The sequence below is a fragment of the Paroedura picta genome, chromosome 1, assembly GCF_049243985.1.
Source record: "Paroedura picta isolate Pp20150507F chromosome 1, Ppicta_v3.0, whole genome shotgun sequence".
Classification (NCBI taxonomy): domain Eukaryota; kingdom Metazoa; phylum Chordata; class Lepidosauria; order Squamata; family Gekkonidae; genus Paroedura; species Paroedura picta.
The window spans coordinates 114,050,263-114,062,655 of record NC_135369.1 but is presented as its reverse complement, the minus strand read 5'-3'; the positions used below and the strand labels follow the sequence as shown (position 1 = coordinate 114,062,655).

Genomic DNA, 12,393 nt, shown 5'->3' with positions numbered 1-12,393 from the left:
TAATGGTTTTAACTATGGGTTTTATTGTAATTTTTATCTTGTAAACCGCCGTGAGCCTAAGGGAATGGCGGTATAAAAGTTTAATAATAATAACAATACAAAGCAGGGACTTGGCTTTGACTGTTCCACAGCACACTGAATAAAGGCAGCGTTTACTAGGGACATATAACTTCAGACATACATATCAAGCCTAGGGGTCAGGCCAGCTGGCCATGAATTTAAACAAAAACTTCTTGAAAGGCCATGGTATCAACAATTTACGCCTTTTATGAAGCATGTATTGCCAGTGTATCCCTGGGACGGTGCTGTCAAGCCACAGCTGACTTAGGAGGACCCTGTGGGGTTTTCAAGGCAAGAGATACTCAGAGTTGGGTTGCCATTGTCTGCCTCCATGTCACATCCCTGGACTTCCTTGGAGACTTCCCATCCAAATACTAGGCAGAGCCAACTCTGCTTAGCTGATAAGATCATTCTAGTGTGGTCCACTCGGGTTAGGTTAGAATGATTTTGAGAACAGAGTCAAAATACTTGAGTTTTATTTCTCTCAGGATCACATATTTAAGATGGCAGCCATACTGGAGCTCTTATTGGACTAAAGGTACTGCTGGAACTCACTAAGCCTTTGAGAGCCTGGAATGCATATGTATGCATACATAAGAAACTCCTCTCTTCTCCTTTCCCTAAATAAAGCCTGGTTCTCCTACCTGCATATGGGCTGTTGGCAGCTCAGAAAGCAAAGTACTCAGGGTGAGGGATTCCAGAACAAAGATATGTGAATCCCTATGCAACATCATATTGCATCTATATATTGGGCTGACTAGGGCAGTATGCACCCAGTGCTCAGTTGTTTCTGAGAATTCAGTATCCTGATTTCTGTCCTGGCAGCAAAACAGAATCCATTTTACATATTTTGAGTAAACCTTAGATCCAAACTAACGAGTAGAATCATGTTTTTAAAGGTTCTTGCATGAATAAGATAGACACAATCTATTCATTGGATTAACCCAGAAGCATTGAGCTGTACTGATAAAACATTATTTATTCAGATTTTTATACCGCCCTTCCATACGGCTCAGGGCGGTTTACACAAAACATAAATTACATAGAATAGAATCATAATAAATACAATAAAAATAACACATTAACTAGAACAATTTCAACAGGAACGGTAACTTTGACAGAGCCCTTAGGTAGGTGGGGTGGATGGGACCAGCGGATTTTGTTGGGTCAGTTGGCCTCAAGCAAATTCCTGGTGGAGGGGCTCCCTTTTACAGGCCCTGAGGAATGGCAGGAGTTCTGGCAGGTCCCTGATCTCTTCAGGGAGCTTGTTCCACCAGGTGGGGGCTAGGACAGAGAAGGCTCTGTCCCTTGTTGAGGTCCAATGTGCTTCTTTGGGTCCAGGGATAACCAGCCAGTTGGAGGTGGTGAAGCATAGGGCTCTTTGGGGGGTATAGGCAGAGAGATGGTCTCTCAGGTACACTGGGCCAAGACCGTGTATGGCATTGAAGGTAAGTACCAAAACCTTAAGCCTAATCTGGAATTAAATTGGGAGCCAGCTGAGTTGTTGGAGTACGGGCCAGATGTGGGATCTCTATGGTGTTTTAGTGAGAATCCTGGCCACAGTGTTTTGCACCAGTTGTAATTGCTGGATCAAGGATAAGGGTAGACCTGCGAAGAGTGAATTGCAGAAGTCTAGTCTAGAGGTGACCATCACATGGATCACTGTGGCTAGGTGTTCTGGGGCCAAGTAGGGTGCTAGTAGCTTGGCTTGGTGGAGGTGGTAAATGCCAGCCACACTACCTTTCTGACCTGGGCTTCCATTGTAAAGGAAGCATCCACGATCACATCCAGGTTCCTTGTGGAGTCAGTCACTGAGAGCTGCATACTGTCCAGGGTGTTGATCATTTTTCTATGCAAAAAATCTTTACATATCACTAATTAAATGAAGTCCTTTTTGACTGACCATTGTTATTGTTAGGGGCAGTAACAATGAGGAATGCATATTTGGCTCCTGCTGGTGGTATGACTGTTACAGCATCTTCAGGATGCTGCAGCATCTTCAGGATGCATGTCAGGACCTAATCAACCTATGAGAAATGCTAGTAAATCACTATTCAATCATTAAATGTTTTTAACAGTACAATATGCTTTTCCAAGAGAATGAAGATTACGACACCATTGCCTGCTGCTCACTGACAATCATGGGAACAACCTTGGTAATAAATCCAGGCATTATCTGTCTCCCATTGAACACTTCTCCTGCCACAACAGCTCCTTTGATGTGACCATCAAAACCCAAGGATGCCCAAGAACAGGAGCAGGAGCCACAAGGGAAACAAAACAAAAATAATAACTTGGCAGAAATATGTAAACTCTCAATTTTAAGGTGATATTTTCACCACAGACTCTGCCCCCCTCAAAAGAAATGACAGAAACATCTGTTGTTGTGTTGAGCATTATTTTATGTAAGATTTTCAAACCTAATACCAATCTTGAGCATAAGCCAACCAAAGAAAGTACTATTTCTTTTAGTAAAAGTAATTTAGCACATGCTTAACTTTTTAATTTGGAAAAATACAGGGATTCTCTCCCAATTGTTGACATTCACATAGACAATGGTGTTACTTTGTTTTTCAGCCCCATCTTTTTGTGTGCACACTCACAAATGATCGTCATCTCTCAAATGGTGTCTGCAGAAGAAACATGTAACCTTTCCTGTGTTACCAAAAACACACTTATGCACGTGTCCTCTGGCATGTGTATATTCAACAGTGGGGAATTTGCTTAGTGAGAGGTGGTAACGTAGCAAAATGGATCATTTGACAATGTTTATGAGATGATTACACCCTTAAGAACTCATGGCAGACACAAATAGACTACAACATAAGAGATTCATAAGTATTGAAACGTTTATAGTGAAATAAAAAGTGATAAGTTTCTCTTTGGAAAGAGAATTCCAGTATGGGGATGTCATAACAGAACAGGCAGAGTCTTTCTATGGAACACAAGCACCCAAAATCCCAGTTGAGCTCTATGTCAGGTTTCAGATAAAGAGCCTTACCTTGACCAGTCTGACTTCCTGCATGGTTTTGGGACATGGTATCCTATACTGGCTGAGGTAGCTTTGGAATTTTAGCACTGTTTCCACCGTGACACAGTGCACACTAGCCCTTCACCATAACATGGACAGTGCTGTGGCACTAGAATGTCAGGAAGTAACAGCATCTTACCCAGAAATCCCTCCCCCCCTTTCCTAATATCAGTGGGAACTTCACACTTCACACATGCTTAATTTTTTATTATTATATACACCCCATGTTTGAACCCTACTGTACTGAAAATAAGTTCCAGAACTTTGGGGTGTGATAATTGCAGAAGGGTAGCTGTGTTAATGTATCACAGCATAATAAAAACACAAGTCCAGTGGCACCTTAGACTAACATTTATGCAGGCAAGAGCTTGCATGAGTCAGAACGCACTCCTCCAAATGATTATTGGAAAGAAATCATTTCAAGAAATGTTATATAGAAAGTCAGAGAAAAGATTTAGAGCAGGGAGGTGTTTAGTGTGAAGTGAAGTGACTCAAAATAGGTCCAGCTGAAATACACATTGCTGGTCTTTCAGATGCAACTGTATTTGTGTTTGATGGTTAATCTCCAGCTGCAGTTGGATATGGGCAATCTGTCACTGCTGATACTGTTAGATTTATCAGCAGCAACTGGCCTGGTAGACCATGATATTTTGGTGGATTGACTACAATCAGTTTTGGGAATTAAAATGGTTTTGTGCTTCCCCCCCTTTCAGGAACTATAAAGAATTTCAGTTTCTATAGGAGGGGCAGAGTCAACTATTCAAGGCATAGTTTATCTCCTCTTTTTATCCGCTCTTTATATAGAAATATTTGGCTGAGATCATCCAGAAGTTCAGACAGAGGGGATTGTCACCAATATTCCGGTAACACCCATCTTGATATCAAGGTCTCCAGAAGCAGCTGTGAAGGTGCCTTATGGCTCTGGTCAAGCACAAGAAAGCTAACAAACTAAAGCTTAATCCAAGTGTTTGGCTGGCATTGATTTACCAGACCTAGATGAGGTTAAGTTTTCTTTGGCAGACTGAGTTACAGACCGAGTTAGGGATGCTTTTTGTCTGGAGTGCCTTTGCTAGGAGCACCTTCTTTCAAGAATGTCTGGCTTACAACCCCCTCAGTTAGACTCAGCAGACCTAACTATACCAATTCATTCTATTGTAACCTCCATATTGAGTGACTGTAATGTGCTCTCCCTTTGAAGATGTCTCAGATGTTTCAGTTGATACAAAATGTAACAGTGAGACTCCTGTCAAGGGTCAGCTACCCAGAACACCTAATGCCACTGCTATATTAACTGCACGGGCTACCTATGCGCTGACATACTCTCTCTGAAGTAATGAAAGCAGGATTTGAGACATGGGACTGGTATGCCCCCTTGTGGAATACTGATTCAGGGCAAGGACTCTGCATTTTTCTTTGCGCCTTTCCAGAATGGGAAAATAATGGTTAAAGTAGCCTCTGGAGCAGGGGTAGTCAAACTGCGGCCCTCCAGGTGTCCATGGACTACAATTCCCATGAACCCCTGCCAGCGAACTTCTGGAGGGCCACAGTTTGACTACCCCTGCTCTGGAGTAACCACATCATACAGCAGTTTACCAGACAGCACCCACTTGTTTTCTGGCCATGCTAAAACAGATCAAAGCAGAGGAAGGAGGAGTTCACACCAACTTAGCAGGTGTTGTGCCTTTTAGAGAAAGGCCTTAAAGGATTCAAACAAGGGATTCTCAAAAAGGGGCAGTCTTCACCCTGTGCCAGGCATGTGGGAACCAGCTGAAACATCTATATTTCATGTCCTTGTTGCAATAAATCCAGAAGCACGGCTTGTTCGCCATATGAAGACGGCCCATTCATCCCATTAACTACCTCTGATTCATCTAGCAGTGGCATGGAAACGATTCACATGCCGCAAGAGGCATATGTGGTGAGCTGCTCCCTGCCACAAGTGTTGCACTGATGCCATTTTCAGCTGGCTTCCACATGGATGGCCCAAGGGGAAGTCTGGCCTCGTAGCAAAACCTGATGAACATTCAAGCACTTTTGTCAGTTCAGCTTTTTCCAGGGCTGCATTGGATGGAGACATAGCATTGCATTAACCAGAAATTCATATTTGCTGCTTTAAACATTCTACACTTTTGTGCTATTACCCTGATACAACATGGGTGGAAAATACCCAGATTTGGCAGTGTGTTCCTTCTCTTCATACAGCTTCCAAGGTGGTTTTGGCCTTTTAGGAAAACAAGAACAGATATTATCTTGGACCAGAATTTAGAATAAGTGGTATCAATTTTAATAACTGGCAAAGTGGCTATGGACCACACCTAGGTAGCCCTGCTCAGCCGAATCCCGTCAGCTCTTGGAAGCTAGGCAGCATCAACCCTGGTTTGTAACCAGACAGGACCTTCAAGGAAGTCAAGGGCCTATAATTGAGGGCATGCAATTGCAAACTACCTGCTCATATCTCTTTTCTTGAAAACTATCATCTGTGACTTGACATCCCATCCCCCCCCAAGCATTTTAAGACTGTCAGCTTGGTGGTGGAAGGGGGAGGACTAGAGCAGAACCCTCAACCTGGTCTGTTAGCTGGTGCTGCTTGTCATGGCAAAGGAACATGTCCAAAGCTGGTTGTTCCAGCTACAGCCCCCAGGTTTGTGCACTCACTTGAGAAAATGCCAAATGCAAAGGTGGTGTCAGTTAAGTGGGATAAGAATCAGTGGACAAGCTTCTATGCCATAGCTGGTTACTGTGGTGCTAGAAGAATAAAAAGAGGGTTTTTTGTACCTTGCTTTTTACTGCCCAGAGTCTCTAAGCAGCTTACAATTGCCTTCCCTTCCTCCCCCCACAACAGACACTCTGTGAGGTAGGTAAGGCAGGGGAAGCTCTCCCAAAAGCTGCTCTGTGAGAACGGCATTATCAGGGCTGTGGCAAACCCAAGGTCATCCAGAGGGCTGCATTTGGGGGGGGGCAGGGAATCAAACTCACCGGATTAGAAGCCGCGGATCTAACTATGACACCAAGCTGGCTCTACTGCAGTCAATTACCAGGTTAAAAAGCAAAACGCAACTCTCCTCCTTCCCTCTGTATTGAACTCCAGTCATAGTCCCAGATGATGCTTCCACCAGATGTCCTTGACTCTTCCCTGTCCGGGAAACCGAAATCCTTCCACCAGGCAACAGCTGAACAAGAACCTGCAAAACCTAGCCTGAAAGGAATAAGAGCCATGTGGCTGCCAAAGCACGCGCATAGGGATCTGAAGCGTTAACACGTTGAGCTTCAAAAAAGGAAAAGGCACGCAAACACCCAAGTCTTGATCCCCCCCCCTTTTAATACGTTGTTTGTCAAAAGAGAGAGAAAAAACAAAACAACATTCCGTAAAGTAGTATATAGTAATCACAAACGAGAAAATCCAGCTCGAAACCGTAAATAATTCTATAAAACTTCTCTTCCCTGACCGGGAATCGAACCCGGGCCGCGGCGGTGAGAGCGCCGAATCCTAACCACTAGACCACCAGGGAACTTAGATCTATTTGTGAGAAAGCTTTCTATTGGTCTTCTCTGCCATTATTCTTGCTACCTTTTTCATTCATCATGAATATCATCCCACCCCTTTGGGAAAAAGCTGACCTATCAACCAGAAATTCCGGCCTCCTATGCCCCTACTTCCCCGCCTACAACCTGCTGAGAGAACGTGTGATTGGCTCACTGGACGCCTCTTTTTTTAAAGAGAAAGAGGAATGCTGGGAATGGAAGTCTTCCTAACAGACTCCTTCGAACGGCCGAGTTCTCGGAGGCACAGAAACCCCGCGACGACGAACGCCTAAAGCTAATCGAACGCTGTGATTCATCTCAGCCCCTCCACGTTCTTTGGGGGTGGAGGCGCTCTGTCCAGAGCTCTATGGAGTCCAGTCGTTTCGTTGGTTTTTCGTTGAAACTGCCCGGTGCAGGGGAGGGATCGTGTCTGACGAGCCCTCTCACGGCAGGATGAAAACGGAAGACGGCAATGTATTGCAATAAAGCTCCGTGTTTGAATGAAATGAAGGGACCCCTGTTGATTTTTCGTTCCCTTTACGCGCACTCTCCGCCCCGCCCCCTCCGTTCTGTAGAACTAAAACAAAGAGGAATGAGGGTCCCCAAGGGCGGTATACAAATACAATAAATAAATGCCAATGCCTTTTGTCTTCCCCGAGGTTCCTGTGGAGCCTCATGCCAACAAATTTACAGTCCAGTGGCACCTTTAAGGCCAACAAAGTTTTGTTCAAGGTAGGCGCTTTTGTGCGCATGCAATATTGTATCTGAACAAATCTGTTGGCCTTAAACGCATCCAGGAAGCTACTGTCGCTAGACCTCTCCATAAGCACATCCGAGTGTCACTTCCCTCCACACAGTTTCATTAGCGTTTCACCTTGGTATATATATGCAAACACTGCACGCGGACAGCAAGTAGTTTGGTTTACGGGCACCGCCATCAAGCAAGTTAAATGGATTTAACAAGACAGCAATTAACACTGAAGCGGCACAACTAAACCGCAGTAGTATTAAATGCAAGCCTATGTGGTTATTACTGAAAGTAGTGGAATCAAAGTGAAGGCTTCTAAGCAACCATGAGACACTTTAAAAAGTCTACTTCCCTGACCGGGAATCGAACCCGGGCCGCGGCGGTGAGAGCGCCGAATCCTAACCACTAGACCACCAGGGAACTCTGACAACTTTTTGGGTTTTCTTCTATAAGACATTTTAATTAATCTTCTTTAATCACAAATAAATTTCAAGAAATGGATACAGGTTGGAAATGATAATGTCTATCACATTACTATGTTCAGTTCTAGCAAACAAAACTTCTCTCCCAACATTCTTTTCTTCTGAGCCTTACAGTATTAATCACCCTGCATTTCTTTACTTATCATACAAATACACCTGTGGGTAACTCACTACAGTAGAGACTAATTTCTAGATCCTAATTCAGTACCAAATCTTTTTTGATCACTGCAATCTACATTCTGGGAAAAGTGCAACTGTAGAGTGTGTAGGTTATTAAGTCAGGAATAACAACAATCTTTATTGTTATTTGCATGTGAAGATGCAAAGGGCTCTGGATAATAAAAGCATATATGCACAGATACATTTCTCTTTAGCACCCTCCGGTGGTGAGCCCATTAAAGCACCACAAAACATCCATATAATATCAGATAATACAATGAAAACTTATCAGAGGTATATGACTTAATATTCTCACTCCAAAATCCTAACTCCTTTCTGAAGTTGTAAAAGTCTGGATGAATAATGTGTTCCATGGGACATTTTTAGATCTGAAAAGAACAACTACCTAATATGAAAATAATTTTTTTTTGCTAAAGCTATGAAACAAACACTTTGGAAAATGTATGTATTTTTCAACAACCGCAATTAAAAATAATGTATCATTAATGTCTGTTTACAGAATCAAAGTCAGTTAAGGTATGTTCACAACATGTCACAATTCCCCCCCCCACACACACACACACACATACACACCATCGATTCAAACAGACAAAACCAGAAAATGCAATCTTAAAATATCCTTTTAAAAATAAAATTTATTTTTGGGTAGATCATTGGTAAAACTATTAATTCCCCACTTTCACTTCTGAAGATAAATGAAGATCATGTACAGTTTAATTTTAGCTACGGATACCCTGCTGTTCTCCTGAGTAGCCATACAAAGCATACAGCATTGTCCATTCCTCCTGCCTTTTATCCTGCTAGATAGACAAAGCTGAGAGAAGGTAACTGTCTCAAGGGCACCCAGAACACATTGTGGACTTGAACCTAGATTTCCCAGATCCCACTGTATGGGCAATGATGCACAAGATATTGTGACAAGGAGTTTAGTGACAGAACTTGTCTTTCCTCACGTCATATATATGTATTCCTTTCATTGTCTTAAGAAATTGATTGTGTTGTGCTTCTTTTACTGAATCACGATGATAAGTAAGTAGTATCACTCTCAAAAATATGTTTACCCAAATTCCTTTGTAATTGGGAAGCATTTAAGGAAGATCTTGATTTGGATGGGATTCACCTGCTCTCATCTCTACTAATGAAACAGGGTCCAGGTATGAGGCATTCCTGGAATGAGTTGAGAGGCAGGTGTAATCCAACAACTTTGTTTACCATGTATGCTTAGACATAAAAAGTGAGGTATTGACTTAGCATGATGAGCTTCTGTGCAGGTAGCCACGCACTGTACACCTTTTAGCTGGGGGTCTACATCTCTGGTATTGTCCTGGAGCTCCCGATAGCTGCTAAGAGATAATCTTGCTTGGTATGTATGAATGCTATATTGTAACATCTATATTATCCTGTGAAATACAACTGCCTGCTAGTTGCGCTCAATAAAAGATAGCAATTTTTCCTATCCACTGGCATGCTTATTGTTTCCAAATCCTAAGAAAAGAACCACTGCCAAGTAGTATGGCAAAACACCTACACAGGCACTCTAACTACTACATAATGCTAGAATTCATTCATTCATTCATTCATTCATTCATTCATTCATTCATTCAAATATTTAGTCTCAGTGGTAAGTTTGAAATACACAAACAATTTCATATATAGAAAAAGGCATCTGAAACAAAAATTATTACAAGTCAAATTATAATACAGAAGATAACAATCTATCTTGCCCTTCCAAGAGAACCCAGGGAGACTGGGAGACTGTGAACAGGTACCTGGAGGCAGTTTTGGAACGGATGAGGGCTGACAAACTGAAACTCATCCGTGACAAAAGAGGTGCTCCTGGGGTGATGGGGGAGGGGAAGGCTAACTGAGGAAATGAGTTAGTTCATCTTCTAGATGTGATTGCTCTCCCCCTAAAGCAATATATATGTAGCTTGGGGGGGGGGTGCTCTGGGATTCAAGCCTTCTTTGGGTGAACAGATGGCAGCAGTGGCCAAGGGTGCCCTTCACTATCTTCGGCTAATAGAACAGATGTGGCTCTTCCTGGCCAAGAAAAATCTTGTTATTCTCATGGTAACATTGAGAGTACATTACTATAAGCACTCTATAGGGAATAACCCATGAAGACTCTCCAGAAGCTATAGCTGGTATCATATCACTCCAGGTTTGTCCTACATATACTGGCTCCCAATTTTCTTATAAGAATCATGGCACTGGTGGTGATGATGTTAACCGTTCAGTCGTGTCCAACCCTTCATGATTCTATAGGAAAGTCTTCGCCATGCACCCCTGTCTCTGACTGCTTCTTTTAGTTGGTTCATGGCACTGATATTGACTTTTAAAGCCCTATATGGTCAGGGGCCATCTAAGGACTGACCACTTTCCCATATAAGCTGCTGCGATATGTACCAATCAAAACATTACAGCTTTGTGCCAGAAAATCTGGGAAACTAATAACTGGCCAGGAGTGGAAATGATTTGTGTTCATTCTGCTACTAAAAAAAGGGAGACTCAAAAAACTGTTCCAATTACCATACAATAGCCCTCATTTCTCATGCTAGTAAGATCCTGCTAAAAATCATACAACAACGCATAACAACAACCATTGAAAGAGAATTACCAGATGTTCAAGCTGGCTTTCAATGGGGGCGTGGCACTCATGATCACATAGCAAACCTGTGCAGGATTTGGAAAAGTCACAGGAGTATCAGAAGGATGTCTACATCTGCTTTATTGACTACAAAAAAGCTTTTGATTGTGTGGATCACATCAAATTTCTCTGGGTCACTCAGCAATGATGAGCTTGAACCAAACATGAAAAAACAAGGACATAAGCCTGAATACCAAATGTAGATTAATTAGAGCTATCATATTTCCAGTGGTCACTTATGGCTGTGAAAGTTGGACGATGAAAGAACTGGACAAGAGAAGAATCCATTCATTTGAACTCTGGTGTTGGAGAAGGCTTCTGCGGGCTCCATGGGCAGCAAAAGTCACAAACAAGGAAATACTACAGCGCATAAAGTCTGATATATTGTTGGTAGGCAAAATCCCCAAACTCCAGCTAACTGACTTGGCCATATCATGCGATCAAACTCAATGGAGAAATCAGTTATACTAGGATTGGTCAGTGGAAAAAGTAAACCAGGCTGACAAAGAACACGGTGGTTGGACGCGATCAAAATGGACACCAGCCAGAACATTGCACGGCTGAGGGAGGTGGTGAGGAATTAGGGATTGTGGCAACAGCTGTGCCACAGGACAGCCAAGAGTCAGACTTGACTGAATGCCTGACAACAACAATAACAGTAATATTGTACAGGCAGTAGGATTAACAACTGATTAAAGAAAATGCTTGCCTTGTCCTCTGCTTTTAACAAGCCACCAAGAGAAGCTTTTAATGAGAATTTTAAACATATTGCTTGCTATTTCCAGAGAAAACTGCTATTAACAGTATATGTAATACAAGTCAACTGTTTCCTTGTTCCCTCATCTGCAACTTGTGAGCCCTAGCTGATTAAGATACATGAAGACCTGAAAGAGGCACTGTTAATTGTCTCATCTATCTGTCAGTCCCTCTTTTCCCAGTTCCATCTACACACTTCCTACTTAGGGCTTGTGAGGGCACAGTGGTTCTTTTCTTTAAAAAAAAACAGATGCAAAAAGAACAAGACACTCCCCCCTTCTGCTTCTCCCCCCCCCCCATCAGGTCACAGCTAATCTATGATGACCTTGTATAAGGATTTTCAAGTCAAGACACTGCCTGTTTCTGTGTAGCAACCTTGGATTTCGAACATGGGCTCCCATCCAAGTACTATCCAAGACTGGCCATGTTTAGCTTCTGAGATTGAATGAGATCAGCCTAACCTGAGCTATCCCAATAAAGGAATTCTCTTTTTAATAGCACACAAAACAAAGGACTTCAATAGGTACAACTTTTCTTGGCCTTACATGACAGGCTAAACTTGCCAAAACAGAAACTTAAAAGCTCACTTCATCATTAAATGCATGATAAATCTACCCTCCTTTGTATGTGATCATCCTATTATTTCAGTAATTCTTGTCAACTAGCCTAGCGATCCCCAACCTGTGGGCTGTGGACCACATGCGGTCCGTCGACTAATTGGAGGTGGGCCGCGAAGGACGCCTTCTCCCCCCTCCGGCCCTTTACTTCATCCCCCCCGGCCCTTTACAACACACTTTGGGTGACATTGTCTCCCATCACTCCCAGATGGGACTACCTCATTGCAGAGAAACAAGCTCAGGGTTCCCATTGATTTGTCATTGTCATGAGTTAAAATTTCCATGAAAATAAAATGTTCCTTATGTTCATTGTTGTGGCGTGTCTGTATCTTATTTTGAAGGGATGTTTA

General features: G+C 42.7%; 1 long non-coding RNA gene and 2 other non-coding genes across 3 annotated transcripts; all 3 read right to left on the bottom strand.

Annotated features, from left to right (window-relative positions):
* Positions 1-1,154: 1,154 nt before the first annotated feature.
* LOC143841548 (uncharacterized) lies at positions 1,155-6,569 on the bottom strand. The gene is made up of 3 exons (XR_013232724.1): positions 6,068-6,569; positions 5,747-5,836; positions 1,155-5,312 (listed from the first exon to the last, which is right to left on the bottom strand). It is a non-coding gene; the product is annotated as an uncharacterized LOC143841548 (long non-coding RNA).
* TRNAE-CUC (transfer RNA glutamic acid (anticodon CUC)) lies at positions 6,529-6,600 on the bottom strand. The gene has a single exon. It is a non-coding gene; the product is annotated as a tRNA-Glu (tRNA).
* Positions 6,601-7,709: 1,109 nt separating this feature from the next.
* Positions 7,710-7,781, bottom strand: TRNAE-CUC (transfer RNA glutamic acid (anticodon CUC)). The gene has a single exon. It is a non-coding gene; the product is annotated as a tRNA-Glu (tRNA).
* Between the last annotated feature and the right edge of the window lie 4,612 nt (positions 7,782-12,393).